This window comes from Balaenoptera musculus, chromosome 10, assembly GCF_009873245.2.
Source record: "Balaenoptera musculus isolate JJ_BM4_2016_0621 chromosome 10, mBalMus1.pri.v3, whole genome shotgun sequence".
Classification (NCBI taxonomy): Eukaryota; Metazoa; Chordata; class Mammalia; order Artiodactyla; family Balaenopteridae; genus Balaenoptera; species Balaenoptera musculus.
In genome coordinates this window covers 55,573,924-55,597,836 of record NC_045794.1, presented here as the reverse complement: position 1 = coordinate 55,597,836, position 23,913 = coordinate 55,573,924, and the positions used below count along the sequence as shown (strand labels likewise).

Sequence of the window (23,913 nt, the reverse complement as noted above, 5' to 3'; positions counted from 1 at the left end):
TATTTTAAGCAAAACAAATAATCAACTGATATTTTTAGAGACATTCCTTAACCAAGTGTGGCTAATTCATTATCAATAAATAAAGAAGCCATTTGGCTAAGTTTGAGGACCAAACTTAGTTTTTCCTTATACCATAAAAGTAAAAATTATACTACCTTTGTAGTCCAGGGTGGTAAAACATGGATTCTGGAAATAAGAAGACCTAGAACTGGCCACCTATGCAATTTACAAGTGACCTGTCACTTATTTCTAGGCTTGTGTTTTTATGTGTAAAATATGGACAATGATAATACCAATTTCACAGAGTTGATGGGCAGATTAAATAAGAACATATATTATCTATAAAAGCCTTAAGTGTTAGTCATTACCATCATCAACTAGATGCAGAGTGGCCATTATTTATTTATTTTGGTGTTCCCTATTTGGTCTAGAAATGTTTGTTGAATAAAAGAATGACTATCTATAAAGACTAATAATTCATTTCCAGCAAAGGAAAGAACTACTTAGATTTTTAGAAGACCACTAACAAGTTACTTTTTTAGGTAAATTGCCATTTAAGTTCATCAGTTATTGACAGATGTCATGAATTCCAATGGAATTCTTGACATTAAAAAAAAATGAGGGGGGCTTCCCTGGTGGCGCAGTGGTTGAGAATCTGCCTGCTAATGCAGGGGACACGGGTTCGAGCCCTGGTCTGGGAAGATCCCACATGCCGCGGAGCAACTGGGCCCATGAGCCACAATTACTGAGCCTGCGTGTCTGGAGCCCGTGCTCCGCAACAAGAGAGGCCACGATAGTGAGAGGCCCGCACACTGCGATGAAGAGTGGCCCCCGCTTGCCGCAACTAGAGAAAGCTCTCGCACAGAAACGAAGACCCAACGCAGCCAAAAATAAATAAATAAATAAAATTTAAAAAATTAAAAAAAAAAAAATGAGGGGGACTTCACTCGTGGCACAGTGGTTAAGAATCCGCCTGCTAATGCAGGGGACACGGGTTTGAGCCCTGGTCCAGGAAGATCCCACATGCCGCAGAGCAACTAAGCCCGTGCGCCACCACTGCTGAGCCTGCGCTCCAGAGCCCGCGAGCCACAACTACTGAGCCCGCGAGCCACCACTACCAAAGCCCACGCGCCTAGAGCCCGTGCTCCGCAACAAGAGAAGTCACCACAATGAGAAGCCCGCGCTCTGCAACAAAGAGTAGCCCCCGTTAGCCACAACTAGAGAAAGCCTGAGTGTAGCAACGAAGACCCGATGCAGCCACAAATAATAAAATAAATAAATAAATAATAATAAAAAAGAGAAGACTTAAAAAAAAAAAAAATGAGGGGACTTCCCTGGAGTTCCAGTGGTTAAGACTCCACACTTCCACTGCAGGGGGCATGGGTTTGATCCCTGGTTGGGGAACGAAGATCCCGCATGCGGTGCAACTTGGCCAAAAAAATAAATAAAGAAAAAAAGAAAAGGAAAAGAGAGGAGGGGAGGAGAAGAAAGAATATATGAGATGCTTTGGGCATATAAAAAAAATTTCTTTTTTGATGTTAGTTTCTTATATTTGCCCTGTAGGAACTGTAATTTCAGTAGAAAAGAAAATGCTCTGGGCTTCCCTGGTGGTGCAGTGGTTGGGAGTCTGCCTGCCAGTGCGGGGGGACACGGGTTCGAGCCCTGGTCCGGGAGGATCCCACATGACACGGAGCAGCTGAAGCTCGGGGCCTACAGCCCGTGCTCCGCAACAGGAGAGGCCACCACGATGAGAGGCCTGCGCATCACAATGAAAGAGTGGCCCCCGCTCGCCGCAGCTAGGGAGAGCCCGTGCACAGCAACGAAGACCCAAAGCAGCCAGGAATTTAAAAAAAAAAAAAAAAGGAATAGTATTAAAACCAACAACTTTTGGGTTCCAGAGACACCTACTCTCAACCCCATAATCTGACTTATTCTTTATTATTATTTTTAATCTAACTTATTCTTTAAATCAGTCTCATTAATAAATGTAAAAAATAGATAATAAGAATCAATACTTAAAAAAAGTGATCAGCGACATTTCATAATTCCTTTCCATTAAAATTCTCTAAATAGCTACAAATTAAGATTCTCCCAAAACATTGGTAACTCTAGCAATTTTCCTATCCTCAAGTTGTTTAGCTACGACCCCCCTTTCATCCCCCCCAGTTTGAAATTCTGTGATCTTAAATTATAAATAAAGGGCTAAGTAAAAACACTTAACTACTGGTTCCTGAAGTCAAGTGACACTACTTCTCCCACTGAACACTTTCTGAGGAGATGATCCTTGATTTCTCCTTTCCGCCTCCAACTCCCGAAGTAGTATTTTAGCAGCTAAAGAGGATTACTGTGCTCTCTTCTCACTCCTAAATAAAATTAACTGATTCAAATGTTAAAAGAAACTGGACTAATCTTTTGGACACAATGACAGTGTTCAAAACTTCTGAGCAGATTAAAAAATTATTTTTTGGAGGAAAAATTAAGAGGTCCAAACATTACCTCACACCCTCTTTTAAAAATGTTTCCAATCTTACTAATTTAAATTCTGCCAAGAAAGGTCTTCTCTGTGAACTAGATTTCTAAATCTAGTTGAGCATAGAATTTGTAGACTGTCAAACTGTTTTACAGCATTTTCTCTATTCTGACCATATTTATAACACCTCATGGAGGAAAAAAATTCTTCCTTTGCCCTTTTCATGGACTAATAGTGCCAGTAAATGAAGCTTATTCCAACATATACTATGACATGCAATTTAAAGTCATGTTTCCAGTTTTATTATTGGACTTTTCACTGTAGTTACCTTTCAAAGTTCAGTACTTGATCACACCTCTGAGAGAATATATTAACTACAGTATAAAAATTTATCAGTAATCTGACAACTGCAGAAGAACCATATAAAGAAATCTTAATAGATTTCTCAGTCAACAATACATGAGCAAGGTAGTTAAGTGACAAAAAAATGGAGATCCCAAAAATGTTTCAAAATCAGGCAAGAAGAAATAATGGGGGCTCAAGATCACCATATTAGTTTCTATCAGATCCCTGCAAATAGGGTGGATTTGGAGGGATCTGACAGATTCCTCTCCCCTGCTCCCCAGCTCTTTGGACATGTCCTAAAAATTAACCTGTCAGTTTTTCTCCTCTTGTCAGATTTATTTATGGCTGTATTGGGTCTTCGTTTCTGTGCGAGGGCTTTCTCTAGTTGCAGCAAGTAGGGGCCACTCTTCATCACGGTGCACGGGCCGCTCACTATCGCGGCCTCTCTTGTTGCGGAGCACAGGCTCCAGACGCGCAGGCTCAGTAATTGTGGCTCACGGGCCTAGTCACTCCGCGGCATGTGGGATCTTCCCGGACCAGGGCTCAAACCCGTGTCCCCTGCATTGGCAGGCAGATTCTCAACCACTGCGCCACCAGGGAAGCCCAGTTAACTGTATTTTAAATTGAAAAAAACAAACAAACAAATGGTAAAATAGAAAAATATAACAACAGTTAAGAGCACAGTACTTCCCTGGTGGCGCAGTGGTTAAGAATCCACCTGCCAACGCAGGGGACACGGGTTCGAGCCCTGGTCTGGGAAGATCCCACATGCCGCAGAGCAACTACGCCCGTGTGCCACAACTACTGAGCCCACATGCCACAACTACTGAAGCCCGTGCGCCTAGAGCCCATGCTCCTCAACGAGAAGCCACCACAATGAGAAGCCTGCGCAGTGCAATGAAGAGTAGCCCCCGCTCGCTGCAACTAGAGAAAGCCAGCACGCAGCAACAAAGACCCAACGCAGCCAAAAATAAATACATTAAAAAAAAAAAAAAAGAGCATAGACTTTAGATCTGATTTCCTGGATCAGAATGCCGGTTCTAACACATATTAGCTAAGTGACCTTGGTCATGTTATTTTAACCTCTCTGTGCCTCATTTCCTCATTTGAAAATGGGAAAAAACAGTACTTCTTAAAATTAAAAAAATTTCAAATAAAATAAATTATTCCATGCAAAATGCTTAACACAATGAGTAACACATAATAAGCAGTCAGTATATGGTACTTGCAAATTTTTTTTATCCTATCTAGCTGTCTACAGTGCTTAAAACTTGAAGCACCTAAAAGACTTCAAAAGCATACTATACTATACTATGCTACAGAAAACTGTATACCCTGAGTTGTCATTTGTCTCTCTTCTCCACCCCATTACCAAGTCTGATACATTCTACCCTGATGTCCCTGAAATCAATTCCATTCTCTCCACTCCATTACCTCATAAGAGCTCTCATTTCTCATGTGGAAAAAAGGGGGATACAGGATGCAAATAAGAAGGGAAAATGTTAATTTATTATACACTTGAATATCCATGAACAGATTAGAGATGTTAGTTTTAACTGTGAAGACAAAGAGGTAGGGCATTCCAGAAATTTGAGAAAAAAACAAATATGACAGCTATATTTCAGTGGCTTTTACATCCCAGAAGATGCTTTGTAAGTATGGAACTTTAAAATGTTTATAGTGTTTGTACTGTGTTAGCTCGCAATCAAGACAAGTTTACACAACAAAATGCTATGGGTGCAGAGAAGAGAACTGTCTGCCTGTAAGGATATATCAGGCAAGGTTTCACTAAGTGGATATTTAAGCCAGACCAGTGGATATTTTAAGGGAATAGGGAGGTTCACTGAGAGGTAAGGGCATTCCGGGAAAAAGGACTAGCATGAGAGAATTCATTACATCATGAGTGCATGGGGAAGGGGGTTAGGTACAAGAGGAAGGGGAGCCTTGACCTGCATTCTATAAGAAACTGAGAAACAAAGTTTGCAAGTTGGGAAATGATATGAACATATCTGTGTTTTAGAAAGAATACAGAAGCAGAGTATTAGTTTCCTGAACTCTGGGAATTCAGTAGGAGTTTACCACAGGTAAGAGATGGTGACCTAAGTCAGGGTAGTGGCAGAAGGAATAAAGAGAAAGGATAGTTGAGAAATTTCTAAGTCAGAATCAAGAGAACATGGGGACAGACAACACTGGGTGAGGAAAAGAAGATGAGATGCAGCATGATCAAACAGATGGATAGTGACACCATTAAACCAGATAGGGAACCTAAGAGGAACACACTTGGTTTAGTAGGTATCTTTTATCTTTTGGAATAGTTCTCAAAGACAGTGGAGGAAAAACTGACAATAGTATGGACACGGCAGCAGCATCTTTTATTCTTAAAGCGATTAGAAAGAAGATGCTCAATGCCTGTGTTCAAAAGGCTTCAGGTACAGAACGGACACTGATTTGTTTAGGAAGATTATAAATGCACCATGTGTAATTTGTTTCACTCAATATTTCTGGTGTATTAATTTGAAATATACAATTTATTTAGACGATTACAAATCTCAATTTAAGGTTTTATAATTTTAGTTGTAAGCTTTTATCAAATGAACTTTGATGGAGTCTTTTGCCAGTTTACGAGAAAAAGAAACATGAACAGAAAAAATGAGCACTGTACAAAACCAAAAATCTTTCTAGGCTTAATGAGCTTCTCAGTGTAAAATACTCAGTGACTAGCTTGTATTGTATGTACAATAAACCATAACATATAAAAATCACTTGGCTAGATTGTGTCTTTGGACTTGGTCCTTGGTCCTTTTCCGCTTTATCTTAAGCCTTCTGTAAACAGGGCAGAAGTAAGCACCTTACATCCTATTTCTGATTTCTCTAGGAGTAAGTAGGTACTACGGCTATGGTGACACCACTGCCAGTGTTTACTCAACATTCTTTTAAGGTCTAGTCTAAAAATAAAATGTATCTATTAAAAATCAACAAAAACTACTACAAGCAAAGAAATGCAGATTTCCTCCTTCTCTTGTGAAAAGGACACCATTCTTTTTCAACTTCAATCTAAATGTTCCCATTTTCTTGTGTTCTCAAGTCTTTTCATCACCCAAATCTGACCTTTACATTTCTATACAGGAATATAATGTTGGATACATTTGCTTTAAAGGCTCAAGTAATTTTTCTACAACAATGTGGTCCACGATATAAGCTGGCAAGTCTCACAAGGTGGCAAAAAGAACCATAAAAAGCTAAAATAACAAAAGGACTCTATTCACATTCTTAAAACAAGAAAAATAATGAGGGCTTCCCTGGTGGCGCACTGGTTGAGAATTTGCCTGCCAATGCAGGGGACACGGGTTCGAGCCCTGGTCTGGGAAGATCCCACATGCCGCGGAGCAACTAGGCCCGTGAGCCACAATTACTGAGCCTGCGCGTCTGGAGCCTGTGCTCCGCAACAAGAGAGGCCACGACAGTGAGAGGCCCGCGCACCGCGATGAAGAGTGGCCCCCACTCGCCGCAACTAGAGAAAGCCCTCGCACAGAAACGAAGACCCAACACAGCCATAAATAAATAAATTAATTAACTTAAAAAAAAAAAAAAAGAAAAATAATGAAAGGATAACAACCAAGCAAACCATCCCAGAAGAGCCTATTTTAGCCAACAGATTAATCAAATTAAGGACATCTTTTTGGTATAAGTATCAATATTTTTAATGGCTCCTTTTCATCAATACTACCAGGCACAGTGCATGTCTCAGAATAGTTTATGTCCCACAATGGCTCAACTGCAGACCAAATTTGTAAGGATTTTTGGTAGCCACTTTAAGTTATATACCTGCTATTAGAGAGATCTCAGCCATGGTGTTCTCTGATTTACGTAACACAAACACGTACAAAAGCTAACTGCAGCACAGGAATGACTAGGCACACACTACCTTAGATGTTTCCTTACAAACACCGTCTGTTAATCTGTGATCAAAGCTTAAACCGCGTTAAGAGGAAAATTTCAAGCTGCCTAGGACTTTGCTATATCTAATAAAGTACATTTAAATAAAGCATTAATCATCTGACAGATGATACAATTTTTAATTAAGAAATTTAGTAGCACCACCTTCTGATAAGGACACCATGATGTCATACACAAATATATTCCTAATTAATCAAATGCACTTTTGTATTTTCATTTGAATATTAAAGAACGTCTATCCAAAATAAATAATATTCAGAAACTTAAGAAATAAAAGCCCAAGTGTCCCACCACCCCTCTCCCACTAAGCCAACTGTCTAGTTACCAGGCATTTATTAAACTGTGCTAACACAGTGATAAGCAAAAAAGATAGCCACATCAAAGTGAAATCAGGGTGACCAACAGTCCTGATTTTAGCATTCAGTCTTATGTCCCAAGAAATCCTCAGTCCTGAGAAAAACAAGGTGGCTGGTCGTCTTTTGTGGAATACATATTGATAGGAATTTGCTTCCTCTCATGTTTCATAATTTTAACGATGTGGAACTGTGAAGGCTTAGAAAACATCTTGCAGGGACTTCCCTGGTGGTGCAGCAATTAAGACTCCACGCTCCCAGTGCGGGGGGCCTGGGGTTCGATCCCTGGCCAGGGAACTAGATCCCACATGCATGCCGCAACTGAGAGTTCACATGCCACACCTAAGGAGCCCGCCTGCCACAACTAAGGAGCCAGCGAGCCTCAACTAAGACCCAGCACAACCAAATAAATAAAAAAATCTTCCCAGCAATCAATAAAAAAAAAAAAAAGAAAACATCTTGCAAATGTACTACAAGCTTATCTTTTTTCACAACGTGATCATACTCTTCTCTGAAATAAAACATGGACATTAAAAACCAAACTGTGTACATCACTTAGTATAAGAGCAAAGTTTGAGTGTGTATGGTAACAAACAATATTTGTATAGCCTTTACAATTTACAATGTATTTTGACACAACTTTTCTCATTTGGATAAAAATCCAAGGAATCTGTCATGAAGGAACACCGTCCCTTGCTTAATTAGAAAAGTATAGCTTTCATAGTATTAGTATCTGAATATGCGTTAAATGCAAGTGATCACAAGGGTTACAAAGATGAACAAAACATACTTGCTCTCAAGAAGCTTACAATTTTGTAAGAAAGGTGAGACAAAAATCATGGAAAATATCATGAGAAAAACAAAAATACTATGGAAATTCAGAAAAAGGTCAGGAACAGATTTATGAAGAAGATGGCAAATGACTAAAAGTTACAGCATGAAAGAAAACATACCAGGGAAAAGAGAAGTGAGAGTAAAGGCACAGAAGGCAGCGAAATATAGGAATATGATTAGACTACAATAGAAAGCATGGTCTGAGTGGACCTCAAGGTACAAAGGGACAGGAAAAATAAATAGCAAGAGAGTCTACAGTTAAGATAATGAAGATCTCTGAGTATTAGTCAAGAGATTTGACTCATTTTGTAATCAACAGTACTGGATATTTTGAAGAAAAACATACCAATATTGAGAAAAACTAAAGCTACTTTTTAAATAAAAGGAGTTCTAACAGAAATCTGGACAATACATCTAGAAGAGTTAAGCATTTTTATTAAATATGATTAATATGTGGCCTACTTTTAAAATGCATGGATTGATTTGCAAGAAAAACCTATAACAAAATGAAAACCAAAATTAAGAGGTCAGAAACAATATGCTGCATAGAGGAAAGAAGTTGCAAGAGACTGGCAGAAGATAGTTAAGACAACTGGTAATTTGTTTTATCCCACAACGCCATATGAACACTAAGTACCTACTATGTGCAGGCAGTACAGATACTAGATCCACACATCTTAAGCCCCCCCCCTTTAATAACAGGACGTTAACTTTGATACCACAGCATCTGATATCTAAAGCATACTGAGATTACTTTTACTTAACACCACTACCACAGAACATGGCACTTAGGGTATTTGCCTAAGATCTCACTTGTACTGACAAATGAGGCAGATGTATGGGCCAGGCCATATTTTTCCTCAAAAAGCTGCTTTGGATATGCCTAAAGCATAAAAAATACTCAGTTAAGGCTTAAATATTTCATGGCTAGAGATCTATGTACAATGTTAATTGCTGCATAACCAACACTTAACACAGTGCCTGGAATACAGAAGGCAATTATTTGTTGAATGAATCAAAACCAGTTTCTTGCCCTAGAGCAGGGGTTGGCTAATTCCAACCCACAGGCTAAACTTCACCATGTCTGTTTTTTGTAAATAATGTTTTGTTGGAACACAGCCATACAACTGCATACTGTCTATGGTTACTCCTATGAACACAGCAGAGTTGAGTGGTTGTGACAGAGAATACGTGGTCCACAAAGCCTAAAATATTTATTAACTGGCCCTTTACAGAAAGTTTGCTGATATGCCCTGGAAGAGATAAGGATAGATCTTGTCCATTAATTCACTGGTGGCAAATGGGTTTTAGCTCAAACAGTAACTCAAAATATTAATGGCTACCTGGAGTGCAGTGTTAATAACGATTCTGGACTCAAAGGGAAAGAGTACAGTTCTCAATTATCAATGTCTACTATGGTTTAGGGAAAGGAGAAACAGGACTATAACTAAAAAACATTTGAAAATTTCTGCTGTAGAATATTTCACATAGCTAGCATGTTGTCTGATAGTTTTACAAAGATGAATTAGTTAGCTGCAAAATAATATGCAAAAACCTCAACAACAACAACAAAAACCTTGAAAGGAATCACTGAGGATGGTCCACCTGAATGCTTAAGACTGTATCAAAAACAATTTTGGTTCTGGCATAGTTGATGTTGCTCTATTTTACAACATTCAACAGGCGCCTTATACACTTAGTCAACAGATTCAGCTGTCAAGGCCATTTGTGAGGATGATAAAACAGTGTTATTAGGGGAACCTAATGTAAGACCCCAACATATCCCAAAACTCCATCAAGTTTTACAGATAAAACTGAAAAGGGCATCTTGGGTAAAGCACATTTTTACATTTGGAGCTAAATCTGATCTATTAAATCTGCTCACTTTGATTTTGGAAGTAGTTAACATAATAAACAGCTTAACATTAAAGCATTCATGCCACTAGGGCTCTGCAAAGTTTCCTTTCAGATTTGTTTTAGAAAAATCCTTTGTTTCTTGGTCCTATGTCAAGTACTTGCACCCTAGCTACCAAGGGAGCTGAAAAACCTACCATTTTCATTTTCTATAAAGCAAGGTTATACACCAAGACTCATTTAGGTCTGTGTCTTTTCAGAGACTGATGAGTCTCTCTAAAGATGTAAACACACACATCTGTATGTCCATATTATAAGACATTTTTCATCAGATATTCTGTTTCTGTTAGATGTAGCCTGGCCCATGTGGGTCACACCCTGGCATGATAGGAAGTTATGGAGCCATGCATAGGGTATTTGAGGAGGTGGCAAAACAAAGTCACTGATGGGAATGGTGGGAGGGGACGTCTCAAGGTCAGATCAAATTTAAATCTGAAGACCCAGAAGCCTGGGAGAAATTAAGTGACATTAGAGCAGTGGTTTCTCTGATTATCATAGGGAGTGTGTGTGTGTGTGTGTGTGTGTGTGTGTGTGTGTGTGTGTGTGTGTGTGTGTGTGTGTGTGTGTGTGTGTGTGTGTGTGTAAGTTTTAAAAAGCACCTCTGGAAGACTCTTAACACCTCCCTTCCTCCTTAAGACCCTAAGACCTATATCCCTAGCAAAGAAAGATCAGGGTCTATCAGAGCCCATATTATTTGTCTTCTTTGATTCCAATAAGTGTCCCCTAATTTAGCACAGAAAAGGAAGGTCTCTGTGTTCCTCAGGTCTCCAGAAATCAGTATTTTAAATAATCCTCAGTCATTTAAATAATCCACTCTTAACATCTTAGCTCCCACACGTCACAGAAAAAAAGAGACACCACCACTGCATACGGATAAGAAGGTTAACCAGATGTTTTACTATGTTCCTAGTGAAGCCACATTTTCTCCAAGTCTCCTGAATTTGTGATTCCAGAATTTAACACTTACACCGAAGGTGCTCAATAATGTTTGCTGAATAGGTTGCAGAATGAGATGATTACATCAACCACAGAGATATCCCCATTAGTTAGGGAAAATATGTGCTTTCATGCATTTTAAGAAATCAGAAGTGAGGCTCTTTACTACCAGCAGACAGATCAGAATTCAAGTTAAGGGTAAGGACTCCAGAACAAACCACACCCACTTTTATGACTGGAAGAATGCCACAAATATTTCTTTTAATATAGATACTCAGATTTTATAATACACCACCCTCCACAAGGATGGGGGAACATTTTTAAAACAATTTTACAGTCTATTTCAACACAAGGTTGAATTCAGAAATAAAAAGAATTAGTCTTTCATGAGAGAAGGAACAAATGACTACAAAATTTTTTTTATTTCATTTTACTGTTACCTTCCTAAGATTAAGACAAAGCTTAATATGACTGCCCCCAAATGCATTTGAAACCATAATAAGAATGCCATAATTTCAGATTGTGGGTTTATAATCTACATGACATTCTAAACGAAATTTCAAGACCAGGACATTCCTAATGGAAAATCCCCTAGTAAATGTGCCACAAGTTCAGAGGAGAAAAATTAACCAACTAACAAAAAACAGTGGAAGCACAGGTACTTCCCATAGTTTTCTCTAATAATTTTAACGTCTTAATCTAAGCAGCAGTTTATGTTAGCTAATGCCCACACTGGCTTGTGCAGCTAGTTGTCTTATAAAGTTGTTTTAGACTAATGTAACAGTTCTTCCTTTTATACTCTAGCCTCTTCAGTTTATTCAAAGAGGCACTTAGTACCCAGTATAATAAAGACCACTTAGAAAAATAAAAGGCACGCTACACTTTGTAAGCCATAAATAATGCTTACATTTGGCTTTTCCATACATTATTCCACTTACTTGCATAATTATTAGGTCAGTAAGCACTTTTATTTTTTATAAAGTAGCTTTGAAACATGCCTATCTTGGCAATTCTATAAGATACAAGTCAATATACAAAAATAGCACACACATGTCTTCATTCTTGGACATTAATATACACCAAATGAATGGATAAAGACAATGAGGACTCAATCTGGGTGTTAATTAGGTTGCAAGAATAAGGAGAGCACATGGGGAAAACACAGAAAGTGAGCAGGCACTTCTTATAATCAATCCTGAGTTTCAAAGTAGCATCTTCAGATATTTACTTCTTTCCTTGTCAATACCAAGTGATTCCATCAAGGATGTTAAAACAGATTACATTAGTCCTACAATATTCCTATTCTAACCTTCTCTTGCGCTCTTACCTCACAATTAAATGTATTATATAATTCTTACAAATCTATCAATTGGGAGACAAACTGCAGGGTTTAAGACTTTAAAGAAGAAATCGCATCTAAAATATGAGCTCTCAAGCATTACACTTTTTTTTAACATTTACTATTTTCCAGGCACCTATATACACTGATGAATCTCCACTACTTCCAAACATTTAACTGGACTCTAAGGAATTAGGTGGTTCTCCCATACCTGTAAAGACTCATTGCCCTCAGTAGTGCCTTCCACCCTGAGTCTGTCAAAAAGAATTCCTTGGCAGAAACTGTTTCTAAGCTAATTGCCTCAAACTAACATTTTCAGACCCTGATATCCTCCCCAAAGACACAAAGTAATAAAGAGTAAAGCCTTTCCAACTATTTCAGACCCATTTCTCACAGAAATTCTGAAATCAGAAAATCTCTGAAATCTGCAAGTTTAATTTAGCGGCAAAACCTGACCTAACATAAATTTTTTACACAGCAAAACTTCACCCAAGCACTGATGTGCGGCTATTTATAGTTTTTATTTATCCCATTAAGTGTAACTATTCACATTTCACTTTAGAAATATTAAGTGCTTGATTACTCTTACTAAAATTCAAAATAAATCTTTCCAAAAAGTTCTGAATTCCAAAATACCTGGCACCAAGGGTTATAGATAAGGTATTACGGACCTATAATCCATTTCACAAACATCTACTAGAGTAAAATACTCCCTTAAACATACTCTGCACTTTTCAATTTCTAAACTGTCTACTCTGATTCACTGTTAGTCTAAAACTTACATACCCTTTTAATATCATGTACAGATCCCACCTCATTTTTAATGTCTTCTTGGACTACAAAAGCCTAAAGGTTTTCACTTCTTCCTTTGATTCTATAAGCACTCATCTATATCACTCATTTGGGTATTACTATTATTTTGAACTATTTACATTTCATGATGATTAAATTTTCATGTCTTTGCTAAGAACCTTTTGTGCATAACTACTCAATTTAACCATAACATACAGCAACTGAGATCAACCAGCTCCAATTATAGGCAGTCAGATGAACGACTCCTCGAGACAGATGCCCTAAGTAATGAGAGATTATAGTTGGAAATAAATGTAACACTTAAAAAAATTAGTGTAAGAAGTAGCCTATGATGGGAATTGATAAGGACAAAGCACTGAAGTTTTCATGTATTCTTTCAATTAAAATAAAACAAATTTGAGCACTTACTATGTGTGCCAATTACCATTTGAGACTGTGTTGGAAAAGTGACATGGTGTTCCTTCCCTCTTGAAACAAACATTTTAGAGGGGAAGAGAGGATAGATGAATAAATAAATATAATTATTTGGTAAGAACTGTGAAGGTAATAAACCTTTATATAAGGTGATCAGGAAAAACTTCTCTGCAGATGAGACATCTGAACTGAGATGTAAGGTTCAGACTAAGGCAGAACTGCAGACAACTGAAGAAAGAGCATGACAGACAGACTGGTTTTTATTTTAAGCCACTGGGGTAGGAAATTGGGACTGGAGAGTATTACATGATCTGGTTTACATTTTTAAAAGATGACTTTGTCTTCTGGGTGAAGACTGAGGAATGGCAACAAGTTAGGAAGTTCCTGTAGCAGTCCAGGCAAGAGATGACTGCGGCTTTAAACAAGGGTGATATCACAGCAACGCAGGATTTTAGAGCTCAAAAATACCTTAACAACAATTAATCAAACTTTGTCTACATAAAGGTAAGTTCTAAGAGAGGAGTTAATTTGTTCTAGGCTTCATGGCCAGTGCCAGAGGGAACTGAAGCCTAGATCATCCAGGTCAAAGTTACCACTATTAAACCATGCTACTTAAATAGCATAGAATCAAACTACTCAAAACTAGCACATCAGGACTTCCCTGGCGGTCCAGTGGTTAAGACTTTGCCTTCCAATGCAGGGGGTGCGGGTTCGATCCCTGGTGGGGGAGCTAAGATCCCACATGCCTCGGGGCCAAAAAACCAAAACATAAAACAGAAGCAATATTATAACAAATTCAATAAAGACTTTAAAAGTGGTCCACATCAAAAAATAAATAAAGCATATTCTAAAAAAAAAACAAACAAACAAAAAATGCAAAACTAGCACATTATTTCTCAGAGTTAGCCCTCATGCTCAATGGAATCAGTTAAAACTTATGAGAAAAATTGAAATAAGTAAGTGTCCAATCCGAGCACCTGAAGGTTCAGAGAAAAGTGCATAAGGGCTGTTGGGAGTAAAAACAGCAAAAGTACTCTCAACTCACACTGCATAATTATGAAACTTCTACTCTAATACCATCATCTCTGACAGATAATATCGATTTATCCTCTACATAGGACCCACTGGTGGACAAGACGTATCAATCACTAAAGCACCGCAAGTGCTTTTCAAAGTAGACTTTATCATTTTTGCTCAACCAGAACTCTAAAGTGAATAGCAGTAACAGCAGCCCTGCTCATTAGAAAGAGAACCTCTTAATCACCATCTTCACTCTCTTTTCTGTTCTACTTCCTGCCGTTCCACCTCTTCACTGACTATTATCACCATCATCACTTTCATGTAAACAATAGAAAACTTTTATAAGTGCTCTTCCGCCCTTAAAAGCTTGCAAATCCTATATTCTCTTTGTTCAACGAAGATCAAGTAAGATGACAGGGCTCTTGGAGGAAAAAAAAGCTTAAGTATAAAAAACCTAAAATACAGGGAATTTCAAACATTTTTCAGCTAGCAACTTAAACTATATAAGCAATAGTGAGTGGCAACTTTGTGACTAATTTGGATGTCAAGGACATAAAATATGATCTCAGTATGTTCCCTAATTCAGAACAGCTGACCAGTTAATTATTTAATATAGGGAGAACTAAAGCTTCCTATTAAATGAACGCCCCCTACTGTGGGATTAGCTCATGGGGGCAGGAATTCTATAGTGCTTACTCCCTGAAGCTATCCTGAAGCTAGTTTTTTACACTTATTTCTTCTCTAAACCACTCGGAATCTCTTTCTTTCTCTGATGCCAACCCTGTTCTTTCAAACAGTGGTGTTCAGACTCAATACTCTCCTTATTCACACCCATTTTATTATTTCTAGGGAAATAACTGGCACTAAATTTCCAAGAAACTGGGTGCAGTACAAACTACAACTTATGTATCTTACTTCTTTCATAACCTGAAACTCGTTACTTGAACCAAATGCAGGTTGTCCTAAAAATCCTTTAAAATTTGGAATGGTCCTAAGCCATGACTTTTATGAAAATAGTTGTTTAACAAGGATTGCTACAATTATTCTTAAATAAACATGAAAAAGAAACAACTTTCTCCCAGAAGGTAAAAACATTCTCATTTGTTTTGGAGAAGTATCTAGACAACACATCAAATTCTCAGGTCAAGGACACATTATTAAAACTAGAAGTGGGAGAAAGTACATAGCTTTACTACATGAAAGCCACTACATCTCCTAAGATTGTGAAAGTTAACTATTAAAAATCTGTTTAGGGTTATATCAAAACTTGACCATATATGCAACCTATCTATGGTTGAGTAATCAGATGTACAAAACAAGTATTAAAACCAAAAATTGACTTAAAAAATAACAATTACCTAATTTCCTACTGCAAAGTTTCCAAAGTTGGAAACTAGTTTCCAAAGTTGAATGGGGGGAATTCCCTGGCGGTCCAGCGGTTAGAACTTGGTGCTTTCACTGCCAGGGCCTGGGTTCAATCCCTGGTTGGGGAACTAAGATCCCACAAGCCACGCAGCACGGCAAGTTGAATGGACTGCTCAATTGAAAAAACTGCAAAGAAATTAAACTTAAAATGATTATATATTAATAAGAGATTCCAAGATAAAGCACATGAAAACACTGCCTCATATTTATCTATGGTTCCTATTCTTCTCTACTCCTCCAACAAAAATATGTTCAATATATTGCAAAGCATGGAAAAATGAGTAATACACACAAAAAAGTAAACAATAACCAAACGGACATTTGGGAATATTTTAATGGCCTTTCAGATAAATGTGGCTATTCTCCTTTGATACTATACCAAAACTCAATTGGCTGAAATACATTGGAATCGGTAACCTTATCAATAAACTATGTTCTCTATAATATTAAGACCCATTGGTCTCGGGGGCTTCCTTGGTGGTGAAGTGGTTAAGAATCCACCTGCCAATGCAGGGGACACAAGTTCGAGTCCTGGTCCGGGAAGATCCCACATGCCGCGGAGCAACTAAGCCCGTGTGCCACAACTACTGAAGCCCGTGCGCCTAGAGCCTCTGCTCTGCAACAAGAGAGAAGCCACCGCAATGCTCACACACCGCAATGAAGAGTAGCCCCCACTCGCTGCAACTAAAGGAAGCCCGTGCGCAGCAACGGAGACCCAACACAGCCAAAAATAAAATTAAAAAAAAAAATGACCCATTGGTCTAGCTAGAACTTTGTTTCTTATCCTTGCATGATATTATAATATCATGCACTGGTGACTTGGAAAACATTGGCTTACAGAGTCATGTAGATCTTCAAATATTGACATATTTCATTATACATCATTTTAAAAACCATGTCCATCAACATCACTAATATCATCGGAAAAATCTTCCAAAATTCTAATTTTCACTTGAAAACTAGAACTTTATCATTGCCCGTAAATACTGTCAATCTTTTCCTTTTAAAGATCCAGGTTCGCTTTTTGAGAAAATGTCAGTCTAATACCCAATTCTGAAAAACTTCTTCAGTTTGTCAAGCATTTTTTCAAGTAAAAATGGTGTTCATGAAAAAAGTGGCTAATTCAGCTTGCAACTCAAAAATCACACAAATGCTTTCCCTAGAGGCAACCATATTTCAGTATGACAGCAGAAAAAGTGTTTTAAGCATACTTCCTATTTTGTTACAGTACATTAAAATGATAAGTACAAAGTTGAGATCTGATAATTTTTTACTTCTTCATCAAGTGCATTTAGACTTTCTTTTTTTTTTTTTAAACTGTGAGTGCATGGCACTGAAGGATATGTACCATGACTTCTAATACAGGGAGGTACTCTCACCTGATTTGTTCTCAGATGTCAAAAGTTTTACCCACCTTTGCTTTTGTACATTGGTACAGATGTCAACACAGTGAAAAGGCAAAGGACATCTCAGTATTATTGTAAACAGTTTTGTACTTGTAGACTCCCTCAAAAGGTCTAGGCAATCCCCAGGATTCCTTGGACCATACTTTAAAAACCACTGAGCTACACAATTTATTTGTTCACAATCACAATTATTCTTCCTTACTTCTCATTCATACCTTAATAGGAATCTTAAAAATTAAGCAATCTAATCAACTTCAATTGGCACTAGCGATGCTACAGGTAAACAGAAGCTTTATATGTCATCTTTCCCGCTGAGGAAGCAAAGAGGTTCGGAAAGCTTACAAACTTTGCCTAAAAACTCATTGCACTGGTATGATTACAAGCAATACTAATTTTCTTCATTATACTTTTCTGTATTCAAAACACTTTAGTGCAAAATCTCAAGTTCAACAATTTCAAGAGCAGCAGAATAACAGATGCACATGTTTATATACCTCATTACTATCCCTTGTTATTATCTGTACAGTACAGAATTCAAGATTCCTGAGGGATTCCCAAGTTTTGCTATAGTTACTGAGGAGCTTAATGATAACTTATAAATCTGAGAAGCAGCAGCTATAACTATGTTAGCATAATGTAGTCTCACTGCAATCTTACAACACGTAGGTAACAGTTGGATGCGATATGCACACCACTTTGACACCTACAAACTATTAATTAAACAAAAAGAGCTTATATTTATAGTCTTCATTCCCAGTAACTAAGAACTTTTAGAAACTCCCACCCCCTTTTTTAGAGTACAGTGACTTGAAAAATATATTCTAGTAAGAAGGATAAATTATAGAAAACTCAGATAATTAGAATTTTGCATAACATTTTCGATTTCCTTTCTAGAAGCTTTTGCCAAAAACTGCTATTAAATGGACAAACAGGGCTTCCCTGGTGGCGCAGTGGTTAAGAATCTGCCTGCCAATGCAGGGGACACGTGTTTGAGCCCTGGTCTGGGAAGATCCCACATGCCGCGGAGCAACTAGGCCCGTGAGCCACAACTACTGAGCCTGCGCGTCTGGAGCCTGTGCTCCACAACAAGAGAGGCCGCGAAAGTGAGAGGCCCGCGCACCGCGATGAAGAGTGGCCCCCACTTGCCGCAACTAGAGAAAGCCCTCGCACAGAAACGAAGACCCAACACAGCCAAAAATAAATTAATTAATTTTTTTAAAAAAAGGTTAAAAAAAAATGGACAAACAGATTTTCTTTCATCTTTGTGCCCTTCCCACAAGGCAAAGAAGAGGAAAGCAACAGGTAAAGGTGATCCACCAATGGGGCAATTAGTTCACTGTATATTTTCAGAATAAAGTTACTTAACAAAATGCTAAGTTTTAAATAGAAGAGAGAAAACTATTTTATTAAAAATACATATTTACTGAAATAAATATTCAAGGCAACTACTGAAACGCTCAGCAAGAAGCTCCGTGATGTAGCAAAAGTGACGATTCCAAGAAGTCATAATTGAAAGTGTTCAAAATTACGTATAACTGCTTTTAATGGATGCTCTCTTCCTTTAACATCTTTAGTCTGCCTGTACAACAGTTAAAAACGTTCTATCCCCACCACTGGAAAAGATTACCTAGCAAGTTATCTCATGGGATCAGAATCCAGTTTACATTTAAAAGGTCTTACTGAAATAAATAAATAAATAAATAAATACGCATGCACGTACAACTACAAAACAGCATAACTACAAAAGTTAAGCGTTAGGAACCAGCCCAATATAAAATTCAAAATCAGAACGTTAGATAATTATTCTGTATAGTTAGACTAAAATTATTAATTTAAAGGTGAACACATTTCTAGTACTCGAGCACCTCATATATAATTTTAAGTGTGGTAATACTCCAGAATATTGTTCTGTATAGTAAAAACCAAATGGAAATTCTGCAATTTATGTTGTAATATTTTTTTTTTGGCCGCCACGTGGCTTGTGGGATCTTAGTTTTCTGACCAGGGATTGAACCCCGGGCCCTCTGCGGTAAAAGTGTGGAGTCCTAACCACTGCACCACCAGGGAATTCTCCAAATATTCATTTCTTTCTTTTATAAGTTTTAAGGTTCCTTGGAAACTGTTTAAAAATTTTGATCCACTATTGATGCAAAGAAAAATTCTTCATAAATCACTACTGAAATAATAATCAGTTGATGTTGTAGCCTTAATTTGACTAACACTGGGAATAAACACACCAGTGTTAGGAAGTATGGAGAAGTGGTATTTCTTTTGTTAGTGGTGTATTTTAAGAAGTGATTTTAATTTTTTAAAGGCAGCACAAAAAGTTCCTGATACCTTTCTTCTCTAAAATACAAATTCTATGACTAAAGGGATTGGTCTTAGAATCCAGTGATCAACTAGGTTCAAACAAAGTACAAGAGACTATACAGCAAGCCAGTCGTTACTGCAAATAGATAAATTCATCCTATTCCTTGCACCTAATGTTTCCATTGCATTCATAACATTTCCAAAGGACTAATAAATGAAAAGACTTAAGTTCTCAAATGGTAATTAGTACCTTTAAGTACTATTGCAAAATATCTTAAGACTGAAAAACATCAGGCTTTCAGCACAAGGGTAAGCCACGGTACAGACCTCCTGTGTGCTGAAAAATCTGTCCAGTGTTAACAATGAATCATTGCATCAGCCAAAATATCTGTTTCTTAACTTTTTCTAAAAGAAATCCAATTTGAAAAGGGTAACTGTAAAAACTTCAGCCTAATCTCTGACTCTAAGGGTCTCAAAAATGATAGGAGGGGGGGACTTCCCTGGTGGCCAGTGGTTAAGAATCCGCCTGCCAAGGCAGGGAACACGGGTTTGAGCCCTGGTCCAGGAAGATCCCACATGCCCAGGAGCAACTAAGCCCGTGCACCACAACTACTGAGCCTGCGCTCTAGAGCCCACGAGCCACAACTACTGAAGCCCGTGCTCTGCAACAAAAGAAGCCACCGCAATGAGCAGCCTGCGCAACGCAATAAAGAGTAGCCCCTGCTCGCCGCAACTAGAGAAAGCCCGCGTACAGCGACAAAGACCCAACACAGCCAAAGATAAATAAATAGATTAAAAAAAAAAATGATAGGAGGGGGAAGAAAAATCAAGGCATAAATTTAGTCAAAACCCTATATGGTCTTACAAAGTTTAAGATCAATCTTCATCAAGATTTTCTATAGACTGAACATGTGACATTATTGCCATAATAGAAAAGACAGCTTTTGAATATTCAGTTCATAAATACTAAAACTCTTCCTGGTGCCAATCAAATCTAAAAACTACAGATCAATACCCACCCTTCTTTACCAATACATAACAACAGAAACACATTATTTTAAGCCTTTGGGAAAATGACGACACATGCATAGCAGTAAGACCTTGATATTCAATGATAAAACTGCCTACTTACACTTTTGGAAGAAAAATAAACGACACCTTTGCAAAATCAGTCAAATCCTATTTGTATGAGATCCAGTTTCCCTATTTAATTTCACTGCCTTAATAAATATTGATCAAATACCTACAACAGAAGTCAAAGAAAATTGAACATGGACAGTTTCTCATTCAAATCTTAGACTTTATATTTAAAACAACATGTATAATTAGTTAACTATGTTATCAATCTCTGCACAGGTCTTCTACCAATCTTGAATTATACTGGAAGATACACTTGTAAGATCCAACTGTACATGGATCAAAGTTTTTTATGATGAATTCCCTCCCTATTACACCCTGCTAGACCCTCCTTACATGGTGGCTCCTAACCATGGGGGCTCACTTCCCCTTTATACAGCTAAGAGAAAATACTGAAATTCCACAGTAAAGGACTGTTTTGAGGATAAATAAAATCAATTTGTAAACTTAAATGATTCCAAAACCAATGTGGAAATGCTTCTTCTTGAAGGAATACAAAGTTCTCTTCAAATATCATCTCTTTAAATGTTTATTACAGTTAATCCCTAAATCTAAGTGCTAAACACTTACTGTGTGCACAGGCAAGGTTCTAGTAACTAAGATACAGTAGAGAATAAAATGGACCAAGTCCCTACCCTCATGGTGTTTACATTTAACAAACTGGTATTGTCTCTGTGCAAAGAACACATCCTGTCCATGGAGTTTTATAATTTAGTGGGATAACAAAAAAACACATAAATGATAACAGGAGGTAGGAAGTGATACTTGTCACAGAAAGGAAGAGAGATGACTTTCATAGGGTGGGGGAGGGTGGGAGGGGACAGAAAGAGCAATCATTTTCATGAACCCATACCACAGTTTAAAATTAAGCCTGTTTATTACTGGGTTCTTCAGTTGTATTCCCATACTTGGCATATTAAAACCAAACTGGATACACGTGTTTCAAAGACTTACTTTCCGGCTTCTTCAGATAAGGGAGCTTCACAATTTATTATGAATGACAAAAAGAAAATGCAAGTGAAACCACTTTCCTGTAGTGCAGAGATCAAAAGCATGGATGGGCTCAAATAAGACTATCATTCAGGGCTCTGTGTCCTTAAAGTTAATTCACCATTCTGAGTATCAACTTCCTCTCTTAAAACCTGGTAATGAAACTACCCAAATGGTTCTACACTGTTTGACTAACGTACTCACCTTTTGTGGGGTATGATGGGACGACTATCCTCTGTAAAATGTAATTCACTATAAAAATGTCGTATATTTTCCTCCCGGTTCTCTATTATGGATAGGTTACTGTCCTACAAGTCAGCAGGACCACTGACTAGTTATCTTATCTTTTCCAGGCCTCAGTTTCCTCCTCCGTAAAATCAGAGGGTGGGACTGGATGATCTAAATAGCCCTTTCCGCCCTTAAAAGTCCCATGACTCCATTATGACTCAAACACAATTCAAGGATCAGCTTTTAGGAGTGATACCAGCTTTAAGTTAAATGAACGTCTACCCTTTTTATGTACTTCTTGCTAAAGCTAAGGTTTTGTTGAACAAGTCCAAATAGCATTCTAATTACAAAAAAAAGAGGATTAAAAAATGAATTTACGAGTTGGAAGCTTTAAGTTTTATAAGCATGATAAATTATATTTTAGATATTTATATATTAGATGCTATGCTACTAGCAAAACAAAAATCCAATCAGTCTGAATTAATTTTAAAATATTAAAATCACAATCTTCATTTAGCGTTAACTTTCTAACCCGTTAAAAATGTGATTCCCCGTTTTTGCAACACAGAACTGCTTATGCTCACACAAGAGCTGCAGGGCAAAAATGTTGTTCTGAACTAATAAAAGGGAGTGGGGGATCAGGAGAAGGGGAAGAAAATCGTCTGCTTAAACTCAGCAAGGATGATCTTTTCTCCAAAAGCCATCAGTTTGTCTTTTTTTTCACAAGAAATATTCGGATGGGCCGATTCACTGGGGGTAGTTTTAAATAAGATTCACGGCGCTGACAGTCAATGTTAGGATTACACACATCGAGATGGCGAAAACGAGAAGACAAACTTCCTGGATTTTCTCTCCCTCTGTAAGAGAAAGAGATTTTCTCTTGCTGACGAAGGGAAAGGCCCCTTTAACAGTTTTTCTCTACGCGGTGGCCGCTGCCAGACTAGGTGGGGCTCCCTCCGCTGCCTTCCTCCTGCCACTTCCCGCAACAAATGGAGCAAACCAGCCCCGTTTCAGGCAAACTTTTTCCCTGTCAGGCTCGAGCCCGCAGGGCGCCGGGGAGTGGTTTCCCTCGAACGCTCCTCGCCCCACCTCGGGACTAGGGGAAGCTGGGTCTACGCAAAGGATAACTTTCTGGTTTCCGTTCTAACTTCCACTCACACCCGGGAGGAACAGAGGCGGCCGGCGAGGGGGCTCTGGGGCGAGGGGACGAGTCTTACGGGGAGCCGGCGGGGGACCGCGGGCAGCGGGAGAGGCTGCGGCGGCCGCGAGCAGGAGGGTGGGGGGGGGGGTCCTCGGGCTCTCACTTCCTCCGCCATATTTCAGACATTTGACCCCTTCCGCAAAGCGCGCTGTTCCCCGCGGCGGCGGCGGCTCATGCCCGCCGGCCTGGGAGGCAGCGCACTCGCCGGCCGGGCCCGGGCCCTCGCACCACCTGCCGCGCTCCGAGGCCGCCGTCGCCGCCGCCGCCGCCTCCCCGGCCCCCTGACCGCCGCGCGCGCGCCTCGCCCGGCCCGCGCCGCACCCCACCCGCTCCCCTCTGCCGGCGCCCGGCCCCCGCCCCGTGCGGCCACCGCCGCCGCTCCCCTCAGCGGCCACGCACGCACTCTGCGAACCTCTCGCGCTGTCACCGGGTCCCCGCAGCCAGCGTCGCCTCGCGCTCCCTCCGGGTCGCTGCTACCGGCGCCACGGCGGTCCTGCCGCTACCGCCGCCGCCGCCGCCGCTCCGGCTGGCTTACACGCCTGACTCTGGGCGAGGTTTGGCGGTGTCGCCTTGACGTCAAGCGTTCAGCCTACGCTCTCGCTTCCGCCCGCGGGCGGGGCCGCGGGTGCGCGGCCCGGGAAGGGGCGGGGCCGAGGGGAGGGGCGAAGGGGAGCCGAGGGGCGGGGCCTTCGCGTCCCCCGCAGCGCAAACCGGGAGCGCGCGGCGCCCTTCGCGGCGTTCTTCCTGCGCGGGTGTTTTTCTCTCTCTTTTACTGCCTCTTCGGCCTCCCCTCGGCTTCCCAGATCCTAGCGGGTTTCAAC

The 23,913-nt window shown here is 39.4% G+C and overlaps 1 protein-coding gene across 3 annotated transcripts in view; it reads right to left on the bottom strand.

Moving 5' to 3' along the window:
* Positions 1-23,669, bottom strand: part of RAP1B (RAP1B, member of RAS oncogene family) — a 47,565-nt gene extending 23,896 nt beyond the window's left edge. Inside the window, exon 1 of one of the 3 annotated variants that reach the window (XM_036865188.1) lies at positions 23,505-23,669. The gene's annotated coding sequence lies outside the window, so the exon portion shown is untranslated. Of the gene's footprint in view, positions 1-23,495 lie in introns of all 3 variants that reach the window. The other 2 variants (XM_036865187.1, XM_036865186.1) reach the window with 2 other exon arrangements.
* Positions 23,670-23,913: the final 244 nt, after the last annotated feature.